Genomic DNA, 15,846 nt, shown 5'->3' on the forward strand with positions numbered 1-15,846 from the left:
TTCAAGCACCATGGTGGCTAGTACCATGGATTTGTCTCTCACCCAGTGGGATGAGCTGGGCCCTCTCTGGAGAAGAAACCTGGGTTTCCCAAAATATGTGATCAGTGCTGGGGCCTCGCCAGCAGGTGAAGGGATCCCAAGGCAGGTGCTGGGGGTACACAAATCCATGCACCAGGCCTCCAGTATATAATAATATAAAACAGATATTGAAAAATTTCCAAATTCTATCCCCTCAAATTGACAATTTGGTGTGTATTCCTCCAAGTATTTTTTTCCTATCCATATGCTACCAATTACATTTCTTTTCAAAACTGGAATCATAGTATACATAGTTTTTAACCTGATTTTTAACTCACAATATCTTATACATATCTCATTGTTAACACATACAACTCTACCTTCTTTTTAATAGTTGCATAGTATCAACTGTGTTGTGTTTTTAAGATACAAATTTTATATTCTTATTTGATCATATTAAGTTTTTTGTGGCATATTGTTCAATTTTTATGCTTAGAAAGAAGGTTCTCATTTTTTAATAACAATTTTATGATGAACTATTTAAGAGATTAACCTCATTTTAAAAGACAAATTATGTTGTGAATGAGTGAAGACTGCTGACACATTTGTATAAACTATAGGAGGAATCTGGAAAAACTTTGCAAATTAATGAGGAAAATGTTGTCTTGATAAAATAAAACATATTGAAGTGCCTATTTTAAGTGAATAAAATTCGTACTATATTGCCATTTCAGCTGATCTCAACAGCTGCTTTTTGGAGATTTAAAATACATCAATGATCTTTGAAAGAGAGAACTCTTACTACCCCAAAATATTCATGAAAAAATTCATAAGCACTCTGTTAGGTCTAGGAATGCACTGAGAAAATATAGGCACACAGATGCTCACAAACACACACAATTTCTGCTCTTACAGAGTTTACATTTAAGTGGGAGACAAACATTATTCAAATAATGAGAGAGAGAGAGAGAGAGAGAGAGAGAGAGAGAGAGAGAGAGAGCGAGCGCCAGGGTCATCACATCCACAATGACTGGAAGCTCAATCAAATATCAGGCTGCACGCACAGCAGGTGAGCGGGCTGAACTGCTGACTTCTCTGAGAGAGAGGCGGGGCTGATCAGCAATGGCAGTGGGCTGGGTGATCAGACCCTGCTTCTCTCTCCCCGCCTCGCCAGCAGCCAAGCCTCTCTCTCTCTTCCAGAGGTCAGCAGTTCAGTCTGCTTGCCAGCAGCCTGGGACAGCTGCTGATCAGCCCTGCCTCTATAATCAGGCCTGGAGATAGGCCTGGAGATGCTGACTGGCATAGAAACCGACCGATCAGAATCAAATCTTGAACTGCAAAGGCAGAACCTAAAGTGGGGGCTGGGGAGGGGTTTTAAGGGCAACAGCTGGTGTAAGAAAGTGATTCAATTTTTTAATGACCAGTTTGGTAATATTATATCTGGCTGCCTATCAGTCCAGATATAGAGATTATGTGTTTTTGTCTGCCAAGAGCCATTTCCAAAAAAAGGCTCCCCCCTCCCCATTTAAGCAATCCTGTGCTATATAATCTATCTATACTAATAAAAGGGTAATATGCTAATTAGACTGGGTTGATCAGCCATCTTTCAGACATCCGACTTCCTCTGGACAAAGCCATGGTGGTGGTGGGACAAAGCCTCATGCTGAGGCAGAGGCAGTTAGGGATGATCAGGCCAGCAGGGGAGGGAAGTTGGGAGTGAGATCAGGCCAGCAGGGGAGGGCAGTTGGGGGGCAAGATCAGGTCAACAGGCAAAGGGGCAAGGTAGGGACGATTAGGCAGGCAGGTAGGTGAGTGGTTAGGAGCCAGTCATTCCAGATTGTGAGAGAGATGTCTGACTGCCGGTTTAGGCCAGATTCCTGTGGGATCGGGCCTCCACTGGCAGTCAGACCTCCCCCAAGGGGCCCCAGATTGGAGAGGGTGCAGCTGGGCTGAGGAAGCCCCCTCTGTGCACGGATTTTGTGCACGAGGCCTCTAGTAAATATATAATAACAAACTGCAGTGTGTGCAATAGAAGAAGAGTATAGGAAAAAGCTGATTAAGATGGAACTGTCCTTAGAACATTGTGGAAAGCTACACTGGGGTGTATCTGTTGTTCTGTGGTTGGGGGTAAGGATGGGGAGGGGGTTTGGTGGCAGGTGAGGGGGTACATTACAGAGAGAAGAAACTATGAGGGCAGGAACCCTGAAGCTTGAAGGAGAATAAGCTGTGAGCAACTGAAGGGCTAACTGAAACACCTGCAAAGAGGAAGAAGGATTTAAATTCTGCTAAGGTATTTAAATTCCAACAGTTTTCACCATTCAAAAATGTTGTAAATATAGGTTGTCAGGTTGTGAGAGTCACTGAATGATAGCCGAAGTCCTGTGAGTGTCCTGAAACTGAGTGTTCAAAAAATTCCAGAATTTAAATGCTGGATAGAAGAGAATGCCCCAGCAATGTTTCTGAGTTGAAAAAAAGAAAAGCCAGGAGAGAGCATGATATAACTAATGGCCAGGGAAAGAGGGCCTTTTAAAGAGGCAGTGAGTGCTGCTAAGGTAAATGAGAACTGGAAAAAAAAAAAAAAAGTTCATTGAATTTCACAACATGGAGGCCAACAACCTTTACAAAATGCTTAAACTCTGCTGATACTGCATAATGAGTTTCATGCATCTTCTGAATTGTCTGTATCCTGTGCCTGACTGGAGGGGTGTGGGCTGCTTTAGATCCAGTGTAAGCTCCTGGAGGTCCGGCCACATTCTAGCTACAACCGACATGGCGCTATAAACAACAAAAACATTATCTGAAAAACACATTTTTGACAAGGCATTTATTACCACATGCTTTGACATCAGAATCAACTGGGTTCTTATTGAAAAACATCTGTAATACTCTCAACAATAAAGATAACGTTTTTAAAAAAGAAAAGAAACGTGAAATGTATTTCTTGCATAATACTTGTACAATTTCTTGTAGGTATCTGATAAATCTAGATATTCAGAACCAAAATTCTGTATAATTGAAATATATAGAATCTGGAATTTCTTCAAACCAGGGACTAATTCCTTTAATTTCTCAAGTTTTAGGTAAGTTTCTTCCTTTTGTGATAAATGTATTTTTACAGATAGACTTTTCCCCCTTTTAATGGAATATTTTGGATGTTAAATTCCTCTGAAATGCTTTTTAAAAAACTGCAGTCTTCCTTTCATCGAGTGTGACATTTTCCACTTTCTCTTTTTCTCAGGTGCAGGGAAGGAGGTACAGATGGAAGTGGGAGGATGTATATCTTTTAAAGGCCATCCTGGGCTGGGTGTGGAAAAGCAAAAACTATGATGATCACTTCCTCCTTCATAGGCAGTTTAGCTCTGCGTAAGACTATCATGGGAGCCTCAACGTTATAAATCCAAGGCAACTGTAATCAAACCCTGTGGTTTCTTCTTTCGTATAACAGTAGCAACCACTTATTAAGCACCTCCTATGTGTCAGACACAATGTTGGTGGCTTTATATATTATTTCCATAATCAAGTATATCATGGCCCCCATTTTACAGAAAACTAAAGCTTTGAGTTCCTAAGTAACTTGAACAACTAGTAAGTAAGTGGTAGAGGTAGATTATGGATGCAGAACTGGTTCCAAAGCCTCTGCTCTTTTCACACCTTGCAATGTTAGTGCCTTTTATTGTTAAAAATTCTCCTTGGGGAATGTTGTGGCTTGCACTTCCCGACTTTGGCAGCTGTTGGGAAGGACAGAAAAGTAAAACATTCAAGTGTATTTGAGGAGGCTCAACAGCACCCCTCTCCTGCACAAAATTACTCCAGGCTTGCTTATTAGATGTTCCCCACTCTGAAAATTTATATTTCAGTGTACACCAAATTGGCACTGTCCTTATTTATTTATTTATTTATTTATTTTTATGGAACACCTGCTCTCATGTCTTGGTAGGTGGAAAGAAAGCATTTTTTATCTGTGTCAAGGCTCAGCACAAAAACAGTAGCATGGAATAAAACAATGCAACAAGTAAGATTATGTATATATGAAATTCTACCTATAAATATACTTATCACAAATGACAGAAGAAATAAGACTATATTCATAGTCTTATTACTGTGCTGATGCGTTATATCCAATCTTTAGTTGTTAGTTTACTTATATGAAGACCAGTCAATAGAAGGAAATTCCAGTGTGACAGAATTTTGACAACCCCTCAATGTTCTCTCTTACAGGATCTAGTTACATTGTGCTCTTCCAGGAAGGATGTAAACTGTGTATATGTTTTAACCTCGCCCACCGTTACTGTCTTTTCTAGTTATACTATATGTGAGATTCCCTGACTGATTTTTTTTAGGATCATGGGAAGAGAGGCCAGTCTTGTTTCCTTATTTTTCTATACTTAAGAGTTTAAATATATAATATTCTCTTAGTAATTTAAAAAAAAAACACCAATCTAGATGTTTCTATGCATGTTTAACCAGTATTTTACATTTAGGTTGGCAGAATTTTATTAATTAGAACTATATAAATATGTATTATACAATTACATTAAGGATAAATTGTGATTTATGTGTTAATAACCTAAATTTCTCTCTTATCATTTTAATAGTGAGATATTTAAAATGTTTCTATAAATCAGGCTTTAAAAATAATACTAATATAGGAGACTGAGGTGCAATTTTTATTGGCACTGAGTTACTGTGTTATAGAAAGAACCTAAACCTGGAACCTAACTTTAGCTCTGTTTCTTATTTACTTCAGAGAACTCCCTTCATCCCTTTCTTCATCTATAGAAAGGATAATTTCCACCCCACAGTGTTCTTATGAAGACTAAATGACATAAATATAGCAATGTTCTAGAAAGACAAAATTGTATTTAAGGGACCTTGGGCATGGTGAGGAATTGGACATCTCAGAATAATAGGGAGGTGCTTTGTATGGGGTTTGAGCAAAACATTTATTAATAATCATGGAGCCCAAGTTCTATGTATGGTAGGCCTTGAATACCTTTCCCCCAAATTCTAAGCCCAGACTTCCCTACTTGGGTGAACTCAACCCCAGGGCATATTCTGTGATTTTTATCCTTGTCTCACTTCCCCCAGATTATAAAATTTGGAGAATCCATTCCTTCATCTTTGTATACTTCTTATAACTGCTCTTTGGTTAAGTGCTTAATGTGTTTATAGTAGACTAGAGGCCAGGTGCACAAATTTGTGCATGGGTGAGGTCCCTTGGCCTGCCCAGGGATCAAAGTCTATTGGGGGCTGTCCAGGGGGATGAGCCCCAGGAGGTTGGCTGGCCAGCCTCCCTATAATGGCCTATTGGGGAGGGCCGGCAGCAGGGGGCGGGGCTGCAGGAGGTTGGCTGTGGGAGTGCACTGACCACTAGGGGCAGCTCTGCATTGAGCATTTGCCCCCTATGGTCAGTACGCATCATAGTGTTGGTTTACTGATATATATATATCTCATACTGATATATATATATATATATATATATATATATATATATATAGAGAGAGAGAGAGAGAGAGAGAGAGAGAGAGAGAGAGAGAGAGGAAGGCCCGGTGCACAAATTTGTGCACCAGTGGGGTTAGGTCCCTTGTCCTGGCCTGTGGGATTGGGCTGAAACCAGCTCTCTGACATCCCCCTAGGGGTCCTGAATTGTGAGAGGGCCAGGCCGAGGGACCCCACCAGTGCACAATCAGGGCTGGGGAGGGACATGGGAGGTTGGCCAGCTGGGAAGGGACCCTGGGAGGCTTCTTAGTACAGGGCATGTCTGGCCAGCCCCAGCAGCAAGCTAACCTACCGGTTGAAGTGTCTGCCCCCTGGTGGTCAGTGCATGTTACAGCGAACAGTTGAATGGCCTTAGCATACCATTAACATATTGCTCTTTGATTGGTTGAATGGTGACTAGACACTTAGCATATTAGGCTTTTATTATATAGGAGGATAAGGTCCTTATACAGAGAGCTGCACATCAGAACAGTGAGTTAGGTTAGACTGAAAAGCCATTAATGACTCATTAAATTAAAACTAATTTTAAGTTCTTCCTTCTCTCTGAAGGAAAGAGAGGTGGTGTTTTTCCTGAATGAAAATCTTAAATTCAATTGGGTCACTTAGTATTCAGCTTAAAGCCTGAAAAGTTACAGGTGCAAGGTTTGGGGAGGGGGAGGGGGGCGGGGAGAGAACCAACAGTTCACTTCACTTTGGTTGTGCTCCGGCTGGAACCTTGACCAGAGCCCTGGCTTTGGTCCCAACAGGAGTGCCCGTCCCACCCAAACCCCCGCTCCCCTCCCCGGGTTGTTGGATGCGGGGTGGGGGTGTGGGTCGGCCCAGCTGTCTTCCACCCCGCAGGCCCGGCTTCTGGTCTTGAGAGATGCAAATGAAGTGGTGTGAAGGGTTGGGCTTTTTTTTCTGTTCCTTAAAATGCAACGAACAAAAAAAAAAAGTACAACAATCCAAACCCAACCATCTTGCTGCACGCCGGCTTCCTGGCTGCTCCCCAGGGACAGCGCCCGCGCCCGCGCCCGCGCGCTCTGGGCGGGGCCCTCTCCGCCCGCCCCGCCCCGCCCCGCCCCGCCCCGCCCCGCCCCCGGAGGAGCAGCGGCTCGGGACCCTCCCTCTCCCGGGAGCACCCAGCGGAGGCGGTTGGAGGCGCCGGAAGGACTCCTGCCGCCCCTCACCCGCTCCAGTCCCTGGGAAAGGCCGGACCCGGGAGGCGGAACAAAGGCCAATCCCGACCCGGGAGGCGGACCGAGGTGCCGGGGGAGAGCGGCGGGCGGCCCGATCGGCCTCACGAGTCCATTTTGCTGCCGGAGACGGGCGTCCGCGCGGCCCACGCAGGGCCCTCGGTCCCCGGAGTCCTCGCTAAGCGTCAGCCCGGGCTCCTCTCGGGGATGGTGGTCCCGGAGCTGCCGCCAGGGTGGGGCTCCTTCCGGCGGGGCGGGGGCTGGCGGAGAACTGGGGGGGCCCAGTCCGGCCGCGCGGCGGGAACCGGCGGGGCGCCGCCCGGGTGGGGAGGAGCGGCGGGCGGTGAGGGGCCGGGGCGGGTGGGTCTCCTCCAGGCCCGCTAGCCCTGCTGCCAGCACCTCGCTGTCGCCTGGAAAAGAGAAGGGGCCGTGAACCATAACCGAGAAGCTTCTTAGTACAGAAATCTCCAGCCTCTCCCCATGCTCCTGGCTCTCACCAGGTCTTAGCAGACTGGTTTTGTTTGTGGGGGACAATTGAAAAAAACTGATGGTTAAGACCAATAATCCTGTGCGAATTAATGCCTAACACCCTGTTCTTTGTTCTTTCTTTGCAGTAGCCTCCTTTGATTGTCAGTCACAACCTGGGAGAGTAGTAACACAGAAGAATACACCTGCTTGCAGGGACAGAGGTAAACTACAACACATTTCCTTACATTAAAAAAAACAAACAAACCACAATAAAACAAAAACGCCGATTTCCTTTAGGCCCAGAACCTTTTAAAATTGCATAATATGTACCCTCATGGGTGACTTTTGCCTTTAAATATTTTGTTAAAACTAAAAAAAGGAAAAAAAATCCCAGATTTGGGAATTCTTTATGTGCAGTTACCTGATATGTATTATAATCTAAAGCACATGTGTCAAACACAAGGCCCGCGGGCCAAATCCAGCCCGCCAGGCCTTGCAATGTGGCCCGCACCGCGCTGTCATCACTGCACTCCGCTGTCAGTTTATGACATTGTCAGTTTATGACTGTTCAGTAAACCATTCGGCCCGCGATTTAGGCTGGATTTTAGATTTTGGCCCCTTCTCTGATTGAGTTCGACACCCCTAATCTAAAGGATTACATTGCAATGGAAAAGGGAGGCTTCAGCAGCATTTTGCTTTTTTATGTCCCCCTCCCCCCCCTTATTCTATGCCATGCTGCTAGAGCTTGTACAACAGGGCTTGAATTTTCTAACTATATAATAGATATTTTAAAAGCAGAATTTCATTTACATAGGCACTCCCTTTGGTAGAATTTGATATAGCTGTTGGTTAACAGGTTATACTTATCTTCAAAAAGAAGATACATTTCTTTAGGCTTTCCCATCTTTCCCTGTAAACCTCCCTGCTAAGTCTTCCCATAACGTAGCAAATTATTCTCTTCATTTTCTACATATTGATAGGGTGGTTACCTCGCCTTACTTCTGCTACAGCTTTTGTTCAGATATGCCCATTTCCAGGATATTGCTTTGTAGCTGTTATCCTTTGTAATACTTTCTATGCTCTCCCTTGAAATTACAATTCAAGTACAGCTCTATTTTAGGAACATTCTTGGTTAATACACTTATGCTGGAACATAATGCTTTAAATGTGTTTACAATGTTTGTAAGCGTATGTAGTTAAACCTCTATATTTACATAGTTTAGCAGTTGACAAGATTGTCACTTAATCTTTCCAAGAACATTATGAAGGTACTATAAAAATCCTTACTCTGTGAAGGGTAAAACTAATAGTTAAACCAGAGGTGAAGAAGCTGTTTTCTGCCAAGGGCCATTTGGATATTTATAACATCATTTGTGGGCCATACAAAATTATCAATTGAAAATTTGTTTGTTATATTTGGTCAAACATTTAATTAATCCTCCCCTAATGCCTTGGCAGGACCAGACCAAATGATTTTTCTGGCCTTATATGGCTCTCCGGCCAGATGTTTCTCGCCTCTGATAAACAGGTATTTAGAAGCAGGTTCATGTTCTTACCCCTATGCTGGGGAACCTGTTCCAATCTAAATTGTAAAAAGTCATAAAATTTTATAAGGAATTTAGAGAGCTCATGATTAAACTTCTCCATTTTATTAATGAGGGTACTAAATTCTTTTTTTTTTTTTTTTTTTTTTTTTAATATATATTTTATTGATTTTGTACAGAGAGGAAGGGAGAGAGATAGAGAGTCAGAAACATCGATGAGAGAGAGTCATCGATCAGCTGCCTCTTGCACACCCCCTACTGGGGATATGCCCGCAACCAAGGTACATGCCCTTGACCGGAATCGAACCTGGGACCCTTCAGTCCCCAAGCCGACGCTCTATCCATTGAGCCAAACCGGTCCCGGCGGGGTACTAAATTCTTGACCCACTTCTTGGATAGTGCTAAGATGTAAGAATGGGAAAACTGAGATCCTGTGCCTAGCTTGCTTAGTGTGATTAGGAAATCTCCTGCGGATGGGGGGAAAGGAGGTATTTCTTTTCTCACTTTTAAGGTTAGGTGCTTAGATGATCTCTAAAGTGTTTTTAAGCTCAGTACTTATATTTTATTCCTTTCTCATAACTTTTATATTTCATATATATATATATGTATCGGTAATACACAGACACATACTAATATTATACTGCCTTAAACTGTTTTATATTTTAAACTTGGATAGATATGGTAAAGTATGCCTTGTTTTTTTTATTAAGCTCTATAAAAGTATGGCTCTGTTGTACGGTTAGGAACTGTATGGAGAGGTGGGGCACTCTCATCTCTGGTTAGAGTTCATAAAGTAGTGTACCCTTTCTGGAGGGAATCTTGGCAGTCTTTTCAAGAGCCTTAAAAATGATCCTAATCTTTGAGCCACCCAACAATACACTTAAAGGAATTATCTAAGGAAATAATCAGAGCTATGTACCAAGACTTTTCTACAAGATGTTCATCTAAATGTTGTAATACCAGAAAAGTAATCAATAAGAGCTTATTCATAAGATATACTTGCATGTTTTAGAAGGATATATAGTGATGGGAGAAATGCATATGGTAAAATAAGAGAAAAAAGTGGCTACAAAATTGTTAATATGTGTATGTATACAAACACACAAATAGGAATATGCCAAAATAATATTAGAAGAAATGTACCAAAATAATAGTAGCAGTTATTTCTTGCTAATTTAATTATGAATTTTTTTAATTGCATGGATAGACTCCCCAAACTTCAGTATGGTGTCAACTTTATGTCTTTTTTGTAAGGCATTAATCATACCTTTAGAGCAGGGCTGTGGAACGGCCTGCCCATGGCCCACGAAATCATTTGGTCTGCCCCTGCCAAGGTATTACAGGGGAGTTAATTAAATGTTTGACCAAATATAGCAGGCTAATTTTTAAGTTGGTAATTCTGTGTGGCCTGTGAATGATGTTATAAATATCCAAATTATCCTTGGCAGATAAAGGTCCCAACCCTGTTTTAGAGTAACAGTATCTTTGTATATGTGCTATATTTCTGGATTTAGGGCAGGAATTGACATTTGGTTTATATTTAATCTTTATAAATGTTATTTAGAACCTTGGACTATCCATTTTTGTTATTCATAAAAGACACTGCCATTGTCATTACTTTGGGCTGATCCTAGATAACTAGAATAGCACTAGAATAGAATGCTGTGCCCACCTCTTACTACAGTTAACCAAATACAAGTGAGCTTTGACATTCAGAAAGTTATATTCAAGTTAAGCCTTCTAAAACAAATTCCCATAACATGAACTCTTTACCCCCCACTCCCCATTTAAAGATATGTTTTTATTGATTTCAGAAAGAAGAAGGGAGAGGGAGAGAAAGATAGAAATATCAACGATGAGAAAGAATCATTGACTGATTGCTGTCTGGATGCCCCATTCAGGGGACTGAGCCTGCAACCTGGGCAGGTGCCCTGACTGGGAATCAAACCATGACTCCTGGTTTATGGTTCAGTGCTCAACCTCTGAGCAACAGTGGCCAGGCAACATGAACTCTTTTAAATTAACCTCATTATAGATGTAAATAGTATACATTTTTAAGGAAAGGCTGATAGTTTAAATATTATAAATTATTGTATTTTCTGTGGCATAAGCATGGAGTGCTAACATGTATAATATAGCCAACCTAAAAATTGCTTTAAGCTGAGCACCATTAGCTTTCAACTTGATATATTCTGTAGAATAGTATGTGTATATCATTCTACACTGAACAAATGAACACTGTTCACACCAATTACATTTCCAATAGTCATCTCAAAAATAAGTTCTTAGTTGGTAGATGGTAATTATCAGTTATGTACGAAATGCCTATTTTCACTTGGCGCAGTGAATAATTTTATCTAATATACCTAGCTAGTTGTCTATTGAATGCTAGACTTTGGCAGCACTTTCTGAAAACTGGAATTAACCTCAAATACAGAGTTAAATGATAGGATATTTTAATATGTACCAACCTGTTGGGATAATAATTTAAATCAATGATTGCCAAGTTTATGGTTGTAAAGAAGACAATTTGCTTTATGGATAATAACTTGCCACCTTCATATAAACCTGTTTTTCTGGGAGAAAAACCAGACATTTCTGGTTCTTACAACTTCTGCAGAAGTCAGTAGTTGGAACTTAAATTAACTTGATTTGAACTATTAACAGGAAAAGATAAATAACTGGGTCTGGTTGGTACCAGAATAGGAGAATAATTTAGTCTGTATTTATATTTCTCTGCAATTCATACACATAGTTTATTCAAACTGATTTCATCTCAGTGGAGGAGAATGGGATTCAACACCATTTGGAGTCCATACAGATTTTTCAGTAATTGTACATAAATGGGATAATGATATCTATTGGGTATCTTAAAACCCTACTGATTTAATACTGGAGATTTACAGGATTATCTATCTATATAAAAGCCCAGCAACCATTATGGTGGATCGACCAGAATGACTGGTCAAGTTGATGCGCACTGACTACTAGGGGGCAGATGCTCAATGCAGGAAATGCCCCCTGGTGGTCAGTGTGCTCCCATAGCAGGAGCGTTGCTCAGCCAGAAGCCAGGCTCAGGGCTGGCAAGCGCAGTGGCAGTGGCAGTGGCAGTGGCAGAAGCCTCTCCTGCCTCCACAACAGCACTAAGGAGCTCTGAGCCAAGCAGTAAGGAGCAAGCAGGTGGGCGGTTAGGAGCGAGGGGTCCTGGGTTACGAGAGGGATGTCTGACTGCTGGTTTAGGTCCACTCAGGCCTAAACCAGCAGTCGGACATCCCCCAGGGGTCCCGGATTACAAGAGGGAACCGGCCGGTCAGAGGGACACCTCTCCCCCCATGCATGAATTTTGTGTATCGGGTCTTAGTAGAATAATATCTTGGGTAATTATCAGATGTCACAGGGAAAAGTAAAACAGGGAAGAAAGATGAAAAGGGTGGGAAATAAAAGAATATGAGGAAATTGGAGATTTTACTCATTGAAACAAGTATGAAGAAGATGAGTTAAAAGAAGAATAAACAAAGGAAAGAACCAAGGTGAAATAGTGTTACATACAAGAGAATGAAGAAAAGAGGGGGGGAAAAACACCCCCAGGTTTTCTGAGTAGTCTGAACTAGTTCGGTAATAACTAGTTTTTGAGAATATCACCTTAGACTGAAAACTGAACTTTCTGAGTAGGTGGGCCTTCCAAGCTGGTGGACCTTCTATACTAGCTTTATTTTGCCTTGTTTACTAGGAATCTGATTAGAAATATCTGGAGGGAAATTTCTAATTAGTCTATATGGATTCATAGTTAACTTTTGTATTGTGTTTGCAAGAGCTACATAACAATTACATAAGCTATTTAATTTATTATTTTTTTAATCCTTACCCAAGGATATGTTTATTGATTTTTTTTTTTTAGAGAAATAGAAACATTGAATGTGCCCCAACTAGGGATCGAACCCACAACCTTTGTGGTGTATGGGATGATGCTCCAATCATCTCAGCCACCTGGCTAGGGTAGATAAACTATTTTTAGACTCAGAAATATGCAGTATCTTAATTTTAATTTTTTTTTTGAGATATTGGAAATCTTAATCTTACTTTGTCCTGTTTTGATTAAGTAAGTTATGAAATGGTCTGTAAAAGCCAGAATGAAGTGTAATAACACACTGACATAAAGTACTTAAAAGCTTTGTAAATAATTTTCACATATTATTACTTTTCAAAACAGTTGTACAATGAGGAAAGAATCTAGTATGTGTAAATGTTTTGTCAAAGGTCACAGATTAAGAGCCAGACAAATATAGTATGTCAGTCTCCTCACAGACCGGTATTCAGAGATTCTGAATAATATATTTTTTAATTTGAATATACTATTCCAGATTAAGCCTTTGTAACGCTTAGCATATTTAATATTTCTGATGTTTTGCTTTTTTAGCTCAGTATGGTTTTCTTATAATTGGCTATCCTCTTTAGTTTTGTTTTCTTTTTTTGCCAACTTTTTCTTTTTCATTTTACTTTATTGATATTTATTTACTTATTTATTTTAAATAAATTTTCATCAATTTCAGAAAGGAAGGGAAAGGTAGAGAGATAGAAACATCAATCAGCTGCCTCCTGCATGCTCTCCATTGGGGATCAAGCCTGCAACCCCGGGCATGTTCCCTGACTGGGAATCGAACTGAGACCTGGTTCATAGGTCCACATTTAACCACCGAGCCATACTGGCCAGGCTACTTTGTGGATTTTTTAGAGAAAGGGAGAAACATTGATTGGTTGCCTTCTGCCTGCTCCCCCACCAGGGATCAAACCTGCAATCTGGTTTTGTGCCCTGACTGGGTATTGAACAGGCCACCTTTTGGTGCAATAGGACAACACTCCAACCAACTGTGCCACACCAGCCAGGGCTCTGCCAACTTTTTAATTGTGAAAATTTTCAAATATTCAGAAAAAATATCCTTAATTACTTATTAGATCTTTATTAAGATTCAAGAAAGCATTATTAATGGTTCTCATATAAAATAGAATACACGATACTACTTGAAAATGAGCTTAATTAGTGTGCTTAAAGGAAGTGATTTAAAAAGGAAAAAAAGTGATCCCTTTTATTCTAAGCATTGTTCCAAGAGAAGATTGGTATCTCAGTGTAGTAGAGCTTCTCATATTTAGCTTTGTCTGTGAACTCAATTTCAGTATTTGTTATCTAGTTACTTGTTAGGTATTTGGATACTGCTTTGAAATTCCTGAGTTCAGAGATGCCTCAAAAGGGAGTGGAAAGCCCTAACTGGTTTGGATCAGTGGATAGAGTGTCAGCCTGCAGACTCAAGAGTACCAGGTTCAATTCCGGTCAAGGGCATGTACTTTGGTCCTGCAGGAGGCAGCTGGTCGATGTTCCTCTCTCATCAATGTTTCAAACGTTCTTCCTTTCTGTAAGAAAATCAATAAAATATATTTTAAAAAAGGGATGAGGGAGAGTGGAAATTTGGTTTAAATATGTAAGATATGAAGTATAATATATTGGTTTTTCTTTTTGTTCTTAATGGGATTTAGGAAGAAACCATGGGTAATATTTGAACAACTTTATATTGCTATCAACCAATGAAATTTGAAAGTTTTATAGGAATGTTTCTTTTAATAAATAGGTTTTTATTAAAATTAACTTTTGCTTAATGAATAAATGAACACCTTTTGCATTATAATGATTTTGGGTTGATTTTTAAAAACAAAGGACTTGTAAGAGGGAGAAGTCTTAACACACACAGGTTAGCTTTAATATCTATTTTATGGCTCCATTCCTTTGTATTAGCTTTTCCATTTTTAATATTTTGTTTTATATTTAATAGAGACTGTTGAAGCTATATCTATATAACCATTTCTGGTAGAATTGTTAATGTAGTTTTCCTTTAGTGGAGATACCTTGAAAATTTGCTTAAAACTAAATCTGTGGTTCTGTTATACAACTGTGTATTTGTAAAAGAGTGAATTTTACTTACATAAATGAAAAAGTATATTTAAACTATAAATATATCAGAAAAACATAGTTGAAAGACAAAGAGGTAGTAGACAACAAGGTATATATTCATTTACTTTCGTTGTTGCTAAAAAACTTGGGAACTTTTTGCCCTGATCAGTGTGGCTCAGTTGATTGGTCCTGTACACTAAAAGATCGCAGGTTCAATTCCCAGTCAAGGCACATATTTTGGTTGGGGTGCATTTGGCTATGGGATTAATGTTTCTCCCTCCCTCTCTTCCTCTCCCTTCCTCTTTCTAAAAATCAATAAGCATGTCCTTGGGTGAGGATTTAAAAAAATAACAAAACTTGGTAAATATTTAATTGTTAGGAGAACAGATTTTGGTGCTTCAAAGTTGAGACCTTTTGATATCCAGAAACATAGTAAAAAAAAGAAATGAGTCTTGGGAAACTTGGTTGCCTTTATACACTTAATTTGACATTGGTTAAGTCAAAATTTATGACTGAACAATAATTTTGTTTACATAGTTTCTTGATGTTAGTAGAGCTTATCTTCTCTATTAGGAAAATTAGCCCCAAAAAGAGGAGCTATGTGCTTTAGTTTTTTCAAAGGGGTAAGCTTTATTGATTTCTTCAGATTTTATGTGTTAGAAAATTCTAAATTTAAGAAAATTCTATAAATTCCTTTACTGTAAAGCATACTCTTCAGGTAGTGGGACTAAAATCATACTGTGTATTTTCATTTAAAACTTTTAGTTTTTACTCAGAGAGGAAGGGCGGAAGGAAAGTTGGGAGAGGGAGCGAGAGAGAAACATCCATTGGTTGCCTCCCTCATATACCCTTTGGTGTATGGCACCACGCACCAACCAATAACCACACCAGACAGGATTTTATTTAAAACTTTCCTGGCAGTAAACTTGCCATGGTTTCTTGGATTCGAATATAATATTATGTCTGTTTCCTCTAAAAGTCAGCTATGAAAGTGGTCACATATTTTGTCATAGAGAAAATTTTGAGTATAAAACTAATTGATGAGAAAGTAAAAGTATTTAAAGTGAACAAAAATAAGAATCTTTAAATTATAAACTAAAATTTGCATGCTGTATTATTAAAAATGGAATAATAGGGTCTATCATAATTTTGATGCGATTTATAAAAAAGGGACTTTGCAAAGAGTAATTTTTTTTCTCTG

The 15,846-nt window shown here is 39.9% G+C and overlaps 1 protein-coding gene and 1 long non-coding RNA gene across 4 annotated transcripts in view; one reads left to right on the plus strand and one right to left on the minus strand.

Annotated features, from left to right (window-relative positions):
• TRIM13 (tripartite motif containing 13) overlaps positions 1 to 15,846 on the plus strand; it is a 68,515-nt gene that overhangs the window by 47,575 nt on the left and 5,094 nt on the right. The window contains exons 1-2 of one of the 3 annotated variants that reach the window (XM_084879435.1): positions 6,623 to 6,761; positions 7,307 to 7,381. The gene's annotated coding sequence lies outside the window, so the exon portion shown is untranslated. Of the gene's footprint in view, positions 1 to 6,622; positions 6,762 to 6,812; positions 6,926 to 7,306; positions 7,382 to 15,846 lie in introns of those variants that run through there. The other 2 variants (XM_084879436.1, XM_084879437.1) reach the window with 2 other exon arrangements.
• LOC311620248 overlaps positions 9,178 to 15,846 on the minus strand; it is a 70,504-nt gene continuing 63,835 nt past the window's right edge. Inside the window, exon 9 of the long non-coding RNA XR_014794649.1 lies at positions 9,178 to 14,110. This is a non-coding gene — a long non-coding RNA (uncharacterized lncRNA). The remainder of the gene's footprint in view (positions 14,111 to 15,846) is intronic.

The sequence above is a fragment of the Pipistrellus hanaki genome (assembly GCF_964339955.1).
Source record: "Pipistrellus hanaki genome assembly, chromosome: 3".
NCBI lineage: Eukaryota > Metazoa > Chordata > Mammalia > Chiroptera > Vespertilionidae > Pipistrellus > Pipistrellus hanaki.